This window comes from Callorhinus ursinus, unplaced genomic scaffold (genome assembly GCF_003265705.2).
Source record: "Callorhinus ursinus isolate GAN/ISIS: 27379988/994484 unplaced genomic scaffold, GSC_fseal_2.0 scaffold4, whole genome shotgun sequence".
Lineage (NCBI taxonomy): Eukaryota > Metazoa > Chordata > Mammalia > Carnivora > Otariidae > Callorhinus > Callorhinus ursinus.
Window position 1 is genome coordinate 63,040,477 of NW_027397066.1, and position 16,962 is coordinate 63,057,438.

At 43.4% G+C, this 16,962-nt stretch overlaps 1 pseudogene; it reads right to left on the reverse strand.

The window, feature by feature from the left end:
* Positions 1-16,119: 16,119 nt before the first annotated feature.
* On the reverse strand, positions 16,120-16,748 carry LOC112835522 (vacuolar-sorting protein SNF8 pseudogene; annotated as a pseudogene).
* Positions 16,749-16,962: the final 214 nt, after the last annotated feature.

Genomic DNA, 16,962 nt, shown 5'->3' on the forward strand with positions numbered 1-16,962 from the left:
TCACTTCAGAAATGACTAGAGTTTTAAGAGCTCTGTGCCAGGGACCAGAGGTAGAGACCAATATATATATTTTCTATTATCTCATACTTCTCCTTTCCCAGAGATTGACTGCATACTCTGTCATAGAAAAGGACACCCACTAAACCATTGTGGATGCCAATGTGTGTGTTATACATCCCTAAATTCCTAGTTCAGTACCCTATGCATAGTGGGTACACAATAAATTTTCATGACAATGGTGTGTAAAGTAGGAGTAGACTTTTCCTGCCAGTTGCACCAGGTTGTTGTAAGGAGCACAGGAAATAATGATTACAGTTATCTTACAAAGTATTGAATGCCATTCAAATGTGACGAAGAATTATAGAACTGATGTTAGAATAATCCATTTTTGTTGTATATGAATCAAGGACTTACAATGTGCCGAGTACTATGCTAGATATTTTAGATCTCATTTATTCTCAGAGTTATCTTATTTATCTGTCTTAAGTACTTTGTGCAACAAAGCATGGTCATGTGTATCAGTCTTATCCCCATTTTGCAGATGGGGAAAATGAGGCCCAGAAAAGTTAGGTTGCTAACCCAAGGTTACAGAGCAGGGAAGCCAACGTTTAGGATCCAGGCCCATTGATACCTGTGTGTGAGTGGGTAGGAGGAAGGTGAGAACCTGAAGGGAGTAACGATCCCTTGACAGAATGCCGCAAAGAGAGAGGAACACAGATACTGAGACACTCCAAGGAAAGCTCTCCTCCTCCAACCCTGTCTTCCCATCCTTCTCGCCTCGCATGCTTTGGACCAGCTGGGAGCTGCTAAATGCATATTTCCGATGATTCTGATGAAACGTAGCCCTCTCAAGATGGAGGATTGTTGTTAGTGATCCTGCCAAAGAACTACAATGCTTATTTAAATATTTTAATACTATACGAGAATGAGAGGGGCAGGATAGGGCACAGGCCAGTGCCATGGGGAAGTGCACAGGCCCTGGGGTCATGCTGCCCAGATCTGTGACTTTAGGGAAGTTACTTTATCTCACTAAGTCACATATTCCTTACCTTTAAAATGGGGATAGGAATAGTTCCTACCTTGTAAAGTTATTTTGATACCTAAGTAAGAACGCGTTTAAAGGCGTTCAGCATATTACACAGCATGTTCTAAGCCCTCAATAAACGTTAGCTTAGATCATATTATTATTATAGTGGATTATTCAAAGGCCATGTTTTTTATTACCTTCAACTTCCACAAGGTGGCAGGGCGAGTTCAACGTGGACCCCTCGGCTCCGTGTCCCAAAGGCAAAACCTACTTTAATCGCTTCAGAATAACTGGGCCAAATCTGAACTCTTTGGAAACATCTTCATTATATTGTCTATAGAATATTTGTTATGGTCAGGCCTTTTTATTGTTGCTGTAAAATTCTTCTTCATGGAACATATGGATCATTTAATTTAATGCTCTTGTTTCTCACGATTCCCAAGACCATCTGCATTGACGTGAAATGCAGATCAACTCTTCCATGGATCACCCGCCTAAGTGAGTACATTCGAGTCATCTCAGTGCACGCTAAGTTTAGTCCCCGAGGATTGTGAAGAGGAGAAAATTAGCAAACTGGAGAGAGTCCTAGACGCTGTGAGTGGTGATCTGCAGAAGGCAGGAGACTGCCACACCTTGTTCTACAGTGAGGGACTATTTGGTCTGTTTCTTAGGAGCTACAAGACGACAAATGAAGATAGTGTATAGGAGGTACTCCAGCCTATTGTGAAGGAAAAGTTAAAATTGTGTAATTCAGACTTTCCTTCTCCTTTTTCCATTTCCCTAATTTCACATCACTTTGACAACCTCTAATTTCCACAATTTGTCTTTGAAGCAGTGGTTTTGGAGTCAGATCCAATGAGATCCAAGCACTGGTTCCCCTCTCTGTTAAAGTCTTTGACTTGACAGCTCAGTTCTGTGCTTGATAGCTCAGTTCTGTGCTTGATAATGACAGCATCTACCTTACCAAGTTGTTGTGAGGGTTGAGTGAAGCAGGGCATGTGCAGAATTTAACTCAATCAAAAGTAGTTAGAGTAATTGCACCGGTCCGGACTTGCCTAGCAAATGGCAGAGAGGATGTGTCCAAGAAGCACTTGCAGAATAAAGAAATGAGGTATCCTGCACAATGATAATAACTCTAAGACTGGCCTTGGACGTTTTCAAGGGAAGTGCTCACTGAAGTCGGTGTTGTCTTGTCAAATATGTGCACTTCAGTGGTTAGCTGCGCAAGATCTGAAGACAGGTTCCCTAGGCTTATTGCCTGTCCCACCATTGATAACTGTGTGACCTGTGAGTGAGCCACTTATTCAGCATTTTTGTGCCTTAGTTTCCTTATCTGTAGAGCCAGGATAGCACTAACCCTTATCATTCAGATTCAGCTAGGTGTCAGGTTTCAGTAAGTCAGTTTAGGTAAAGCACTTAGCACAGGGTCTGATATCTCTATCTCTTATGTGCTCAAGAATTGCGAGCTGTTATTCTCTGGCTCAGTTTGAAAGACCTGCAATTGCTTATAGTCAATTCACTTGGGGGATTTTGGGATGTCGTAAAGCTAACTCTTCTAGTTTGTAATTAGGAAAGAAGATAAAGTAGACCTCTTGGCAATTTCCTGCCCCTGTAACCTTGTGTTTTATGAACCACGGAAAGTACCCCAGATTTCTTTTCGACTCTACTCTGGCAAACTGACCAATGTAGATATTTCCCACCCACTCCCTGTACGTCTCTCGTGGGACTATTAACGCAAAGCAAGTATTAGTTGCTTTGCGTATAAACCGTTTTACTAGTACTATATTTCTTCCAGTGTCAACAAACTCAGCTTTAAGCCAGTTTTATCTACCAGAAGGTCAGCCCTGCTCTAAGACCAGAGTTTGCCTGTTTCTGTGGATTTTACAAAACCGAAAGTGGGAGAGAGGAGAATTTCCAATGAGGAGGAGGGTTACAAGTGAGGAGTAGCATTGAAGGTTCTCACAGTAAACTGTAAAAAGAAATCCCAAACCCAAGACACCAAAGCAACGCATTCAGCTGCATGCCTTCTAAAACACAACCATGTGTTAGAGAAAATGGGCCATCAAAACCTACATAGGTCCTCTTTTGGCACAAGCTTTGTGGAACAGTTGTGGTGACAAATAATGGCCCAGGGTGACTTGCAGAGCTCTGAGCTCTCCCTGAAGTAACAACTGATACAATATCAACCACAAGGCAAAAGAGACCTTTGAAAAAGGACATTGTGATCAAATCAGCTCCTACACAAACGAACATGCCACCATGAGGTAGGAGGTGGGGAGAAAAAGGTCCTGGTGGGAAGTGGGTGAGAAAGAGCCAATTTCACACCTCTCTTCAGAGAATTGCAGCAAGCTAGAGCAGAACTGGCCTGTATCGGTGCTCCTGGCCACATTCCTCACATGGAGCTTGGAGATTTCCAGTGTGGAAGATGTAGACTTTTTGTTTTGTTTTGTGTTAGAGGCCCAAGTCTGCAAAGAAAAACCCAGATCATGCGCTGCAAATTCTATTTAAACAGGTGTTAACTGATCTCCTCATATAAAATATCTTCTTTGGTTGTTATCTGTCCAACCAACTCCTACAGTCCTTTATTTCTTCAAGTATTTATGACATGGTAACCAAGGTCTGGGAACTGCACTAGGTGATGGGGTTATAAAGATGAATAAAGCTACATATTTCCTGACTTTGAAGAGTTGATAATCTGGGGAATGAGGAAGGGAGAGTAAGAACAGATACCTAGCTAATTAGCAAAGGCAAGTGGTGCTGGTGTTGGTGATGGTGGTGATGATGATGGTGGTGGAGGTGGTGGTGCTGATGTTGGTGATGGTGGTGGTGACGGTGATGGTGGTGGTGGTGGTGCTGATGGTGGTGGTGGTGGTGGTGGTGCTGATGGTGAGGATGGTGGTGATGTTGGTGATGGTGGTGGTTGTGGTGGTGGTGATGGTGGTGATGGTGGTAGTGGTGGTTGTGGTGGTGATGTTGGTGATGATGATGGTGGTGGTGGTGGTGATGATGGTGATGATAATGGTGGTGGTGGTGATGATGGTGGTGGTGGTGGTGGTGGTGGTGGTAGCTGCCACCACTGACCCACTTCACAGCTATTTGACCTCAAAGAAGATTCACACCTCTTGTTACTAACTTTCAGAGTTAAAGAAAAAGATATTTGAAGAAAATGATGATTATTAGGTGCTCAATGAATACTAATGTCATACAGGGCAGTGGTTTTGAGTCTGAAGCCAGTCTAGCTCAGGTTGAAATTCCAGCTCTAAACTTACCAGCTGTGAGATCATGGACAAATTATTTAAACCCTTTATGCCTCGGTTTCCTTATCTGTGAAATTTGAATAATAGCAATAATTAAACCAGTCACCTAGAATTACACAGATTGAATGGATCAATGTGTGTAAGTACTTAGACTGGTCCAGCATATAGTAAGCACTACATACATGCTAGCTATTTATTATTACCTGCCGTAAGCTGTGATATGCTTTGTAACAATGCTATTAAAAGTGCCATGGACTACTACTCACCCTTAAAATGTATAAATAGCTATAGAGATATAGAGACAGATGAACATATAAAAGAGATACTCATATATTTTGCTAAATGGGGAAAAAAACATGTTGATAAAGCAGTGAGAAAGAAAACAGAAAGACTGGAAGACAGCGTACATGACAACATGAACTGTTTATCCCTGAGCTGGTAAGATTACAGGGAACTGATTTTCGTCTTTTTTCCAAGTTGTGTTTTATAAAATTTAAACAGCTTATTGGTCTAATAATTTAAAAACATTTTTACATGAAGTATAAGAAAGTTAGGTTATTAGAAGTTGCCTTGAGCTGAAACAAAGGAATGGTAGGTTCTGTGGGGAAGGATTCCCTGGGGACAGAAACTTGGAGCTAGGCATTAAAGGAATTAACCAATAAGGACTTTGAAGATGTGAAGATCAGTACAGAGATGAGAACAAACTCCCAAGAACTGCTATGGTTGTGTATTATTTGATTATATTGGGAAATCATGCAGATAATTGGGCCATTAATCCTCAGGGAAGAGGTCATCTCTGGGCACTGAATATCAGTGAGTCCTTCCTTAATTCTCACTTGTTTTCCTATTTCTAAGGTATCTGGTAGAAACTTTGGCCTACGTCTCTCTTTCTCTCTCTGATTTGAGAAATATTATCATGGAATCCTGTCTTTCAAAGAGATCTACAGACAGTTAAGTCTTCTTTGTGATGGACCCCACAGAATAGATGCTAATTATATTTTGTACTTTCCAGATACTGACAGGTAACATGAGAACCGTGTGGACTTCCCTATCATGGATTAGAGCCAGTGTAAGATCCATCTTATGTATACTCAAAGCTGAGTCTTTCCTAGGAAGTGGTGGTAAGGACAGCAGAGAATGTCCTGCTTTTCTGGCTCTTTCTGTGCCTCCCCTCTGATCTCCATTAGTACTCTAATGAAGTGCTAGAACGTGCTGCAGGCAGGGCCAACCAGCCCAGGGCCTTTAACAGTTATTCCAGTTCTCTTGTGTACCGGCCCACACCTTAGCCTTCCATCATGGAAGGCCACATTCAATAGCCACGACTGGCAAACGTCTCCCATTTACCCAGACATGTTTCTGAAGAGAAGACTTGGAAACGGGGAGAAAAGCGGCTTCATTCCTCCCTTTACATGTCTCTCCCTAAGCCCTCTGCTTTACTTTCTGGCTAACTTCAGCAATGTTGACACGACAAAGAGAAGTATTTGCATTGTTTAGTCTACTTTTAATCATTTCAATATGGAGACCATCTCTGGCCACCAGGCAACAAATTGTCCGTTCTTGATTTTCGCCTAACTCTTTCTTCTGGGTTTTGGATATGTGGTTTGGCTGGGCCAGGTGCAGCTAGTAACTTCTTGGGAGGTCCCAAGGTTTCCCGGAATTTATAATCTAACCAGAGAAAGCCCCTGTGGGGAAACTCCACAGATCTTTCTCTGGTTCTGTCTTTGAGGACACCACAGTTGTCCTGCTTCTCCTGGGCTGCTCTTGACCTCCTCATTGTGTTGACCCTGTCTTCTTTCTTTAGGACAGTCTCCCTAACCTTTCCCTTCCTAGGTGTAAAGGAAAGAGTAAGCTCTGAAGCCACACTCTGGGGTCAAATACCACCTACTTGCTGTGTAACTTTGAGTAAGTTACTTAGCTACACTGATCCACCATTTCCTTCTGCTTATGAGACAGAAGTAGTGAAATAAGTTTAGGCTAGAGAAAGACAAATATTATCCCCCTTATGTGTGGAATCCAAAAAACCCCAAACTCATAGATACAGAGAACAGATTAGTATTTGTCAGAGGTGGGGGTTGGGGGATGGGTGAAATGGGAGAGGGTGGCCGAAGGGTACAAACTTCCAGTTTTAAGATAAGTCCTGAGAATGTAATGTACAATATAGTGACTATAGTGAATAATACTGTGTTATATATTTGAAAGTTACTAACAGAGTAGATCTTAAAAGTTCTCATCACAAGGGGAAAAAATGTAATTATGTGTGGTGATGGATGTTAACTAGACATAAGGTGGTGATCATTTTGCAACATATACGTGTGTCAATCATTATGTTGTATATCTGAAACTAATATAATGTTATATGTCCTTTTCCATCTTAATTTTTAAAAAGATGGGAGTGATAAATCTGGTAGTGTCAAAAAGGCCCAAGGAGGGAATGATCAGATCTGTTTTGGAAGATATGAAGAATTAAATGAGGTAACAAAAGTTACCTAACAAAAAGCACCTACTACAACATTTGAAGTACAGTAATGAGTGGATACTATTTATACCTTTCCCCAATTTCCCATTCTCTTTTATTATAACAAGTACAAGATCTTCTTTGTTTCCAAGGCTTTACTCTGACTAATTGTGGGGAAATGGATAAAGGACTGCATATTCTGTACAGGAACGGTGGGGAACCTTCACAGCTTAACAAACACCACGTTCTTGATTCCCTCACAGAGAGGGAGAATTCAGCTTCCCTTGAACTTTGGCTTTAAGACCTCATGTTCTTTTTTTTTTTTTTTTTAAGATTTTATTTATTTATTTGACAGAGAGAGATACAGTGAGAGAGAGAGCACAAGCAGGGGGAATGGGAGAAGGAGAAGCAGGCTCCCCGCTGAGCAGGGATCCTGATGCGGGGCTCGATCCCAGGACCCTGGGATCATGACCTGAGCCGAAGGCAGACTCTTAACGACTGAGCCACCCAGGCGCCCCAAGACCTCATGTTCTTTTCTCACAAACAGACCAGAAGATCCAGCAGGTGTTGATTGCACCAGTCCTTTCTGGTGTCCCCTGTCTCAGTAATAATACACTGTTTTCTTTACCATCCCCATGAGCCATGTGTATATATTATTTCATTTTGTCATCACAACAACTCCATGAGGTAGATAACGTTACCTCCATTTACTAGTTAGGAAACTGAGGCTCAGAAATGTTAAGTGCCGCCCTAGATCACACAACTAGATTGTTCTGGAGCCACAGTACAAACTAAGATAGCCATGGCTCCCAAATTTGTGTGCTTGATTCTCTCACTGATGCCTTGATGCAAGAGTAGCACTAATTGCGAAGCCCTTTACTTTAGAGACCTATTTTCCAAGGGGAGAAGGGTCCAGAAACTTGCTTTCCCATGAACGCTCTGGCTTCAGGCCCCAAGCAACTTCAACATGCATTTAAGAGTCATGAATACGAGTCAAAATAAGACCCTCCGAGCTTACAGGTCAATAATAGCAAGTCATCTAGCGCAGGGCTTAAGAACTCTGGAATGTACTAAGGCAGGGCACAGGTGAAAGAGTAGAGTTAGAGCACTGACCAAACTTTTCACTGATACCCAATTTCCCTGGATTGATGTTTCCCATACTTTCCGAAAGGGAAGTGTGAAACCGGTCAGTCGCCATTTCCCCCAGGGCGCATGCGCAGCAGTACTGAAACCATTCCGCAAGGAGAACTTGGCAGCTTCTAAAGGTCATGTCACGGGCCAGCACAGTTTGAGTTGAAGCGATTTGCAGACACGCAGGCAGACATCCAGAGGGTCAGCAGGTCTCAGGCCTCTGCCGCGGGGGAATCCACAGTTTCTGGAGTGGGAGGAGAGCGGGCATCAAGAGAGGAACCCCAGTGAAGAACAAGAAGATCGTGCAGAGCTCTGGAGGAGAAGCAGCTGTACCTTAAAGCCAACAACCAGACATCTTTAATAAGGCCGTGGTGAACGAATAACATATCGATGGCCTACTGGGTACTCGGCACTGTGCTGCTTGTCTTATAGGGGCCCTTAGGTACGGGGATTTGGAAAAGCCTCATTTATCCTAACTCTTCTAACAACTAGCTTTGAGAAATTGGGAATATCATTCAATCTCTCTGAGTGTTTACTTCATTTGTAAAATTGGAATAATAATATCTATGTCATTCATTGAGCCCATAAATGTTCATTGAAGACATATTGTGTGCTAAGCATTATTTGAAAAGCCAAATATGTATGAGTAAATGAAAATAAATCAGTATCCTACAAGGTAAGTTCTCGGGATATGGTAATGTCCAGCATGGTGACTACAATGAACAATACCCTACTATGTATTTGAAAGTTGCTAAGAGAGTCAATCTTAAAAGTTCTCACCACAGGAAAAAAAATGTGTAACTATGTATGATTACGGATGTTAACTACATTTATTGTGGTAATCATTTTGCAATACCTATACTTATCAAATTGTACTGTACACCTTAAACTTATACAACGTTATGTGTCAGTTATATCTCAATAAAGCTGGAAGAAAATTCTAAAAAATAAATCAGTGTCTATTTTTGTGGAACTCACAGCCTGTGAATACAGGCAAGTGTGATAAATTACATAAAATGTGTAGGATTTGGCAGTTATTATTTCAGGAGTATGCCCTTTTCATATCAACATTATCTACCATTGTTAAATGTTGAAAATACGTCTAGGCAGATCCAAACTAAGAAAAAAATTCTTGAGTACTAGATTCACCTTAATTGCACACGGTAAATGGCCCTAATTAGCTGATGCTTCTATATAATTAAAGTCAGTTTGAGAATGTGGTATATTTCATATTCAGAAACAGACCATGTCGTTCATTGATTCACGCCTTCTGTTGGTGAATATTTGTGGTCCACCATTGTATTCTTAGCATCTAGCCCAGTGCATGGCACCTACTAGGTGATTGATATATAAGTGTTGAATAAAATTGAGTATTATTATATTACATTTTTATCAGGCATTGCTTATTCTGGAAATTGCATTGTATCTGATTTTTGTTCTTAGAAATTGTGTAAAGGTCTCTGGATAAGAACAGTAATTCTGGCATAGTAAGCTTTAGAAAGTTGCATGGATAGAAATGGAGATAGTAAACAGTGGTGGAAGGTAGTCTTAGATGAAGAGAGTCCCCCCACATCTCCAAAATCACCCTTCTAACACTGCTTGTACTCTGACCCATCTCTTCTTACTCCAGGATCTTGCTTATAATGATGGGTATTCTCCCAAGATTCTGCCCTTGGATTTCTACTGTACTAGAAAATGCATGCAAGTTAGTCTTTAAATCACAGTTCCAGAATTTACTAGCTGGGTAATTTAGGGAAGTTACTCGATTTTGTCTTTCTTTCTTCCCCCCTCCCTCTCTTTCTCTTTCTTTCTCTCTCTTTCTTTTTTTTCTTCCTCCCTCCCTCCCTCCCTTTTTCTTCCTTCCTTCCTTCCTTCCTTCCTTCCTTCCTTCCTTCCTTCCTTCCTTTCTTTCTTTCTTTCTTTCTTTCTTTCTTTCTTTCTTTCTTTCTTTCTTTCTTTCTTTTCTTTCTTCTTTCTTTCTTTCTTTCTTTTTCTTTCTTTCTTTCTTTCTTTTCCTTCTTTCTTTCTTTCTTTCTTTTTCTTTCTTTCTTTCTTCTTTCTTTTTCTTTCTTTTCCTTCTTTCTTTCTTTCTTCTTTCTTTCTTTCTTTCTTTTTCTTTCTTTCTTCTTTTTCTTTCTTTCGTTCTTTCTTTCTTTCTTTCTTTCTTTCTTTCTTTCTTCTCTTTCGTCTTCTTTCTTTCCCTTCTTTCCTGCCTTCCTGCCTTCCTTCCTGTCTTTTCTTTTCTTTTTTCTTTCCAAACTCTACCCCCAACGTGGAGCTTGAACTCATGACCATGAGATCAAGAGTTGCGTGCTCTACCGACTGAGTCAGCCAGGCGCCCCCAAAGTTACTTCATCTTAACTTCTCAGTTTCTCCTTATGTAAAATCGAGACAATGACAATTTGCCTGGCCAAGAGGATAAACAAAATAGGGTCTCTGTGAGTACCTAGTACACCGAATTAAAGGATGGGAAACTAGAAACAGGGATAGGTACGTGTTACGGTAAAGCTAGGTGGATTAGGACATATAGAATGGTATTGGTGCCTCACCTCTGTCCCCTTGACAATGAGCATTCCACACATGTTGTTGCCTACTGCAGGTGCCTGTGGCAGTCTGCATTCAGCCTTTATCCAGCTATAGGAGTTTGCCCTGGCCCACATCTAGGGCAGAATGAACGGAAACCCCTGTGGGTTAATGCCCCCGGGACAGCCCCCAACTAATGAGAGCTGGGAGGTAGTGGATAAATAACCGAGTGCTCTCTCCTCCCCAATGGGCCAGCTCTGAGGTATGATTTGCACTGCCTCTCCGAGACCTCCATGAGCCTGAGCCCCAGTGGCCCAAAGTAATAACCCGCCCATAACACGCTCTCTACTGACTTCCTTCCTGTTTCTGTTTCACATCTGCATTCATCTTCTAGTGCCTTTGGGAACCCCTGCATCCTCATTTCAGGGTCTGTTTCTGGGGAATCCACCCTAAAATAATCAAATCGTTCTAAGTGGGAGGCATAGCTATGCGTGTAACTCTGAGAGGCTGCTGGGTGGAGAAGCTGAGGGAAGGAAATGGAGGCTGATACGGGTAGAAAGAATCCAGAACGGCCAGTTCTCTGTGCTGGCGTGCCAGGGGGTCACGGAGCGCTAGAGGAGAGGCACGAGTCACGGTGCCGCTAACGCTCGAGGGCGCTGGCTAGGAAATGTGCCGTATCTTCAGAATTATTTTCCTCCAAAAACACAGCATCACTCGGAAACACAAGAAAATGAATGAGAGGGAGGACTAGGACTAAGAGCAATAAGAAGAGGAAGAGAAGCCCGATTAATTATCATCTGCCAGGTTACTAGTACTACGTACCATGACTTTACATCTATTTTGGGGGGGTCTCTGAAAGTCAAGTCTAGGATATGGGGGCACACAAGGAGTCAATTGTTCTAGCAAGCAAGACGGGAAGCAGTGAAGGCAGATGGAATCGGGATGAAGTGGGATAGATTGTGTGATGCAGGACGGTTTCCAGGGAAGCTGGTGGCAGACTTACTAGGGGGGCAGGGGGCAGGAGCTGCCAGGCTCTGCCTGCGAATGGGACACGCATCTCAGAAACAGACCTCTGCGAGCCCTGAGTGCAGTTCTGCTGACTCTGGGGGGCCAGAGATGGAGCTCTGGAGTCCAGGAAACGGGTACGCTTTCAAGGAATCCGAAAGGGTAACGTGGATTTTGAAGTCGCTGAAGATGATGGCCAGGAACAGGGCAGAGGTGAAGGCACATGAGGCAGCCGAGTCTGCGGAAGTGCGGACAGATCCTGCAAGTCCCGGTGCTGAGAAGGGTGCAGGCTTCATGTGAACAGCAGATGAGAAAAGAGGAGGGCAGTGGGAGGGTGAGAAATCACACAGGAGAGAGGAAAGAAGCTGGCGCTCCACCTCACCCGCTGATTTAAAGGAGTGGGAGAAGGTAAGGCCTCTGTGCTGGAAGAACTGGGAGAACCGTGATTTCAGAGGCGAGCATGCGTCGGGCCAGGGGAAGGAGGAGAGAGAGAATAAAAATGGATTTATGCTAATGGGGACTGTAAGGGTTCACTGTATGTGTCACCTCAGCTAGAGCACAGCACTCCGGTACTTGGTCAAACCTTATTCTCTGTGTTTCTGTGAAAGTGTTTCTTAGATGAGATTAACATTTACATTGGCAAGCTTTCAGTAAAGCAGATCACCCTCCGGGCTGTGGGTGACCCCCATCCAATCGGCTGAAGGCCTTGACGGAAGGAGACCACCCTCCCCTGCAGCAGGGGGCATTCTGCCAGCAGACTAGAACTGCACCATCAACTGTGCCCTGGGTCTCTGGCCCGCCGGCCACCCTGCTGCTCGTGGACACGGCTGCTTCCACAATGATGTGAGCCAATTCCTTAAATCAGTCCACCAATTTCTCCCTCTTTTTCTCGCTCTCTCTCTCCCTGGCTAGATAGATAGACTATATCTACACACTGTATCTCTATCTATAAATTTAGATCTCAATCTTCACACACACACACCCTATTGGTTCTGTTTCTCTGGGAAGAACGCTGACTAATACAGAGACTCAGGGGCTTCCCCGCCATGGAGAGCAGATCCCAACGATTATAGAGAAAGGCACAATGTATTGTACAGTGTGAGGGGGAACAGAAGAGTGAGAGGGACGAGGCTGACTGAACTGGGTCTGTGAGGATAAGGAACAGACTTGAGAGATTCATGAGAATCATGGCATAAACCTGGGTTCTATCAATTAAGTTTAATTACAGAAAACAAAAATGAGAAAAAAAAAAAAAAAAAAAAGGTTATTTTCATGAAGTTTGGATATGGAGAGAGAGAGAGAGACAGAGCATAAGCAGAGGGAGCAGGAGAGAGAGAAGCAGGCTTCCCGAGGAGCAGGGAGCCCGATGTGGGGCTCGATCCCAGGACCCTGGGACCATGGCCTGAGCCAAAGGCAGACACTTAACCGACGGAGCCACCCAGGCTTCCTGATTCTGGTTATTTTCATGAAGTTTGGATATAACATAGGGCATTGGGTGGGTTACAAAACCTTAAGAATGGCTGGGTTTCCTAGAAATGATTCCTAGACCAACAGAGCAAACAGGCCTCCCAGGGAAGCCAGAGTGGGGCAGACAGGCTCTCGGAGGCCGCCTCCAGAAAGGGGGGGCCTCACGAACACATTGCTTCAGCGGCAATGCAGGGGGCCGAATGCCATCGGGCGCATTTATCCATTAGGTCCAGTAGGCAGTGTCTAGGGCCTGCAAGCCTTTTAAGAGCCCATAATCATATTTAAATTTCTTTTTAAACCAGGAAAAAAAAAGAACTTTTAGTCTGAATTAAATGTTTTCATATATGTAATGATATATCCATATTTATCCCAGTACAGTCCTAGGATACAGTTTTTCTTATTTTCTTAATGGAGGAAGGACCACATTGAGGCAAGAGTGCCCAGAGCCAATGGAAGTCCTGATGTAGCTCTGAAAGCCTTTGCTGGGGCCACCTTTGTAACTGCCGTTGGGCCCTCGTGACCCTGGCGACCCTGGTGACCGGACACTGGGAGATATTGCAGAAAACACACCGGATTGCTGAGATGGGGAAAGAAGCGCAAAGCCTCACTTTGACCTTCCAAACTGTTGTGAGTGCATCTCATCAGTGGAAATATCCCAAATTCTAGTTCCAGGTAGCCCTTAGATTTCCAGTGTCTGTGGTATCAGAAGACACACTCGAGGGAGGTTGGAATGGACGTCAAGTGCCTGTGCCCCCACACCCACCACACCTGTGTCAGCAGGCGTACAACAGGGCTTCCCAATAGAGCAAAGGAAGGACAGAAGTCCCTGAGTTAAAGTAAGTTAAACTTTGCTGAAAATGAAGGAAACGCTGCCCTACTCTCCAAGGAACAGCTTCTGTTTCTGGCCAATAGTGACGGCGAGTCTCGGGTTCTGATCCCACCCAAATCTGAGCCAATGTTATGATTAGACTGAACCAGTAGATTTCCCCCTACCCGATGTGAGTAGCAAAGGAGCTACAAATAAGAGGACAGGGGCAATTCATATTCAAGCAAACAGAACATTTCAGCTTCTTTTGATATTTTTCCTTTCCTTGGATCTCATTTTATACCACTCTTTGCTTTGCTCACCGTGCTCCAGCAGCAATTCCTTGCTGCTCTTAAAACATGTCAAACACTACCACCTCAGGGCCTTTGCACTTGCTATTCCTAGTTAGGAAATAGACTGATTTACTGTTTCACCTCCTTTAGGTCTCTCTCCAAATGGCCACCTGATATAAAAAAGGGCAATCTCAAGCACTCCCTTTCTGCTCTACTTTCCTTCATAGCACTTATCATTTTCTGACCCATTTCATTTGGCATATTCATTTGATTATGATGCATCTTCACCTCCAGAAAATAAGCTCTATGATGACTGGGGCTTTGATTTATTCGCTGCTGTACCTTTAGCACCTCTTATAGTGCCTGATGCTTATTAAGTGCTCAAAAGTATTTGCGAGTGAGTGAGTGAATGAATGAATATTAATATTAAGGCTCTCCTTTTCTTCCAACTCAATTCATTTTAGCTACTGTGATCACCTTCAAAGTTCTTTGAAGATGTTCATTTTGTATTTAGATCAGAACTGAAACTGAGAAGAATTACAATCAACAGTTTCTCTGTTTTAGTAATCCAAATTTTCAGCTAGATGCTCTCTTGGTAGTTATGTAATCCTCCATTTTATATAGGAGGAGAGACCCAAAGATAACGGACTTGCTGAAGGCTGCACAGGGCCAAAGTTGCGCTCCCCTAATTCAGAGCCCAGAGTATTTTCTGCAATATACCATAGTGACTTCTACTCTTTCAGTATTCCTATTTTCATGTATATTCTAAGAATCATTGTGGAAAAAAATAATTCACATGGACAAACCTCCCTTTTATTTTTTTTGAGCTTAGAAAATGACATGGCTCCACATCTTTGGTCATATCTAATTTAAGTGTTAGTATCATGAATTATGCACATATAAAAGGGATTGGCTTATATCTGTACTTCAGCCCCTATTCCCCTTTAAAAGATATGATCTCTTGAGAAGACCGAGTCCAATCTCACAATTTGTTATTTAAAGTCCTAAAAAATACTCGTTACAAAAAAGTTTTACCAAATCATTATCATTCATCATGTTCCTATCATCTATTGGCCGTATGACATACAATTAGGCAATGTTAGCTCCCTTGAAGACTGAAACATTCATCATTTTGGCAAATAAAAAGTAGTTTCTAGAGTCACCAACCAGGGCACAGCTAAATTCATCTTGTCCTGGGAGATACCAAACATTTTGAATTTTTAAAAGAAAATCTGAAAACATCTTGTGCTCAAACTTATTGCCAACTAAATGGTTCTGTATACCAGATTCTTCTGACCTTAAAAGAATTCCTATAGCATTTCCCTTTGTTCTTGTTTCTGTGAGTCTGGCAATCAGAAAAGTGAGTCATTAATTAGGCTTCACTTTTGGGCAGGTATATTTTTTTGCAAGTAGATGGTACCTGGAGATTCTAAGATTGGAAAGACTTGTAGCAAGTTTTTCTTGGAACAAATTTGCAGTGACATTTGACAGAAAGGAGGAAGGTGTAGACATAGAGAGCTAGAGGGCATTTCAGCTGTGTTAAGGCCATCTAGAGCATCGAACCTCACTGGGGAGAATTCTGGAAGGCCTACCAGCTGGCGGTGTAAAAGACCAGGACAGGGACTGAGTCTGACAAAGGGATGAGAGGAGGTGCCCTCTCATCGCTAATCTGAAGAACAATGGCACCAAATAAGGCTCTTCAGACAAGAAACATGCAACTAAATCCTCGTAAAGTGACTTCTTATTTGTTTTCTCTTGGGGGGGGTGTTGTTTGGGGTTTTTTGTAGCCAGATCTATTGTTATAGGCAATGCCATTCTGCAGGAAATAGCTGTTACTGCACTTTTCCCCTCTCTCTGTCAAGAAAGAGTATGGGAAGACAATTGAATGAAAATTCCTTATTGTAGGATATGTTATTTTCTTTCTTAAAAAAAAAAAAAAGCTGTTCAGGTTTTATTCACCAACAGCTCCTCCCCACCTTCTCCCTGCCTGCTGCCGTGCCCCCTGCTGCAGCCCCAGAGTCAGGGAGGGTTTCTCTGGTCCTCTGCTGTTACGGACCGAGAGGAGAGGTCAGCAGCAAAAAGAGCTTGGCAGCCAGCGGCCAGCCTCCCACGGGGCCGCAGGGCCAGCCGGGCCGGCCCTTCCTTCAGCAGGTGTGCTAGCGCTTGGCCTCCCATTTAAGACTGGCTTTGATATCACTGACAGTCACGTAGCCATTCTTTCCTGCCAGCTGGGGCACCACAGGGTGACCCACACTGAGCTCAGCTGGAGCCGACTGAATGCGGTGGGTGCCACCCACGGGGAATGACCTCGAAGCCAGTGCCAGGTGCCTTAACTTTCTTCATGGCCCTGATCAGTTCGCCTTGGCTGACATCCTGTGCGAATCTGCCCCTTCCCTTTAATTCGTCTTGCTGTAGTTCCTCCAGAGTTAGCAGACCTCCATTCCTGTGCTTCGGGGCCACACACACTTCAATCATGTGGAAGGATTCCCAGCTCGCAATAGAAAGCTCCCACACCTACCATCTCGGACCAAAATCCTTTTCCAGAGGGCAGACAATCCACCCCAGTGGTGGCCCACGTGTCCTGGAACTGCACCCAGAACTCAGGATCCTTCTGGATCTCCTGCTTGTGGTTGCTGGCAAATTCCTCCAGGTTGGTCTTGAACTTGTCCAACTGCTTCAACATCTCAGCCAAGACAATTCCTCACTCCTTATACTTGGCCTCTGCAAGCTTCTTCTTGGCAATGGCGCCGGTGGCCCTGCTGTCAGGACCTTGGGTCTCCCCCATTATTATAGGATATTTTAGTTAAGAGCTTTCTGAATGATAAAGACAGAAAATCTTACTCAAACCGCCTTACTCAAGAGGAGGAATTTATTTGGATTATGTAGTTAAAAATCCAGGGGTCATGTGGGCTTTAGACACAAATTCAGGGTTCAAAAGTATTGTTAGGATATGGTTTTTCTTCATCTCTCAGCTCTGCCTTCCATTGGCTGGCTTCAGC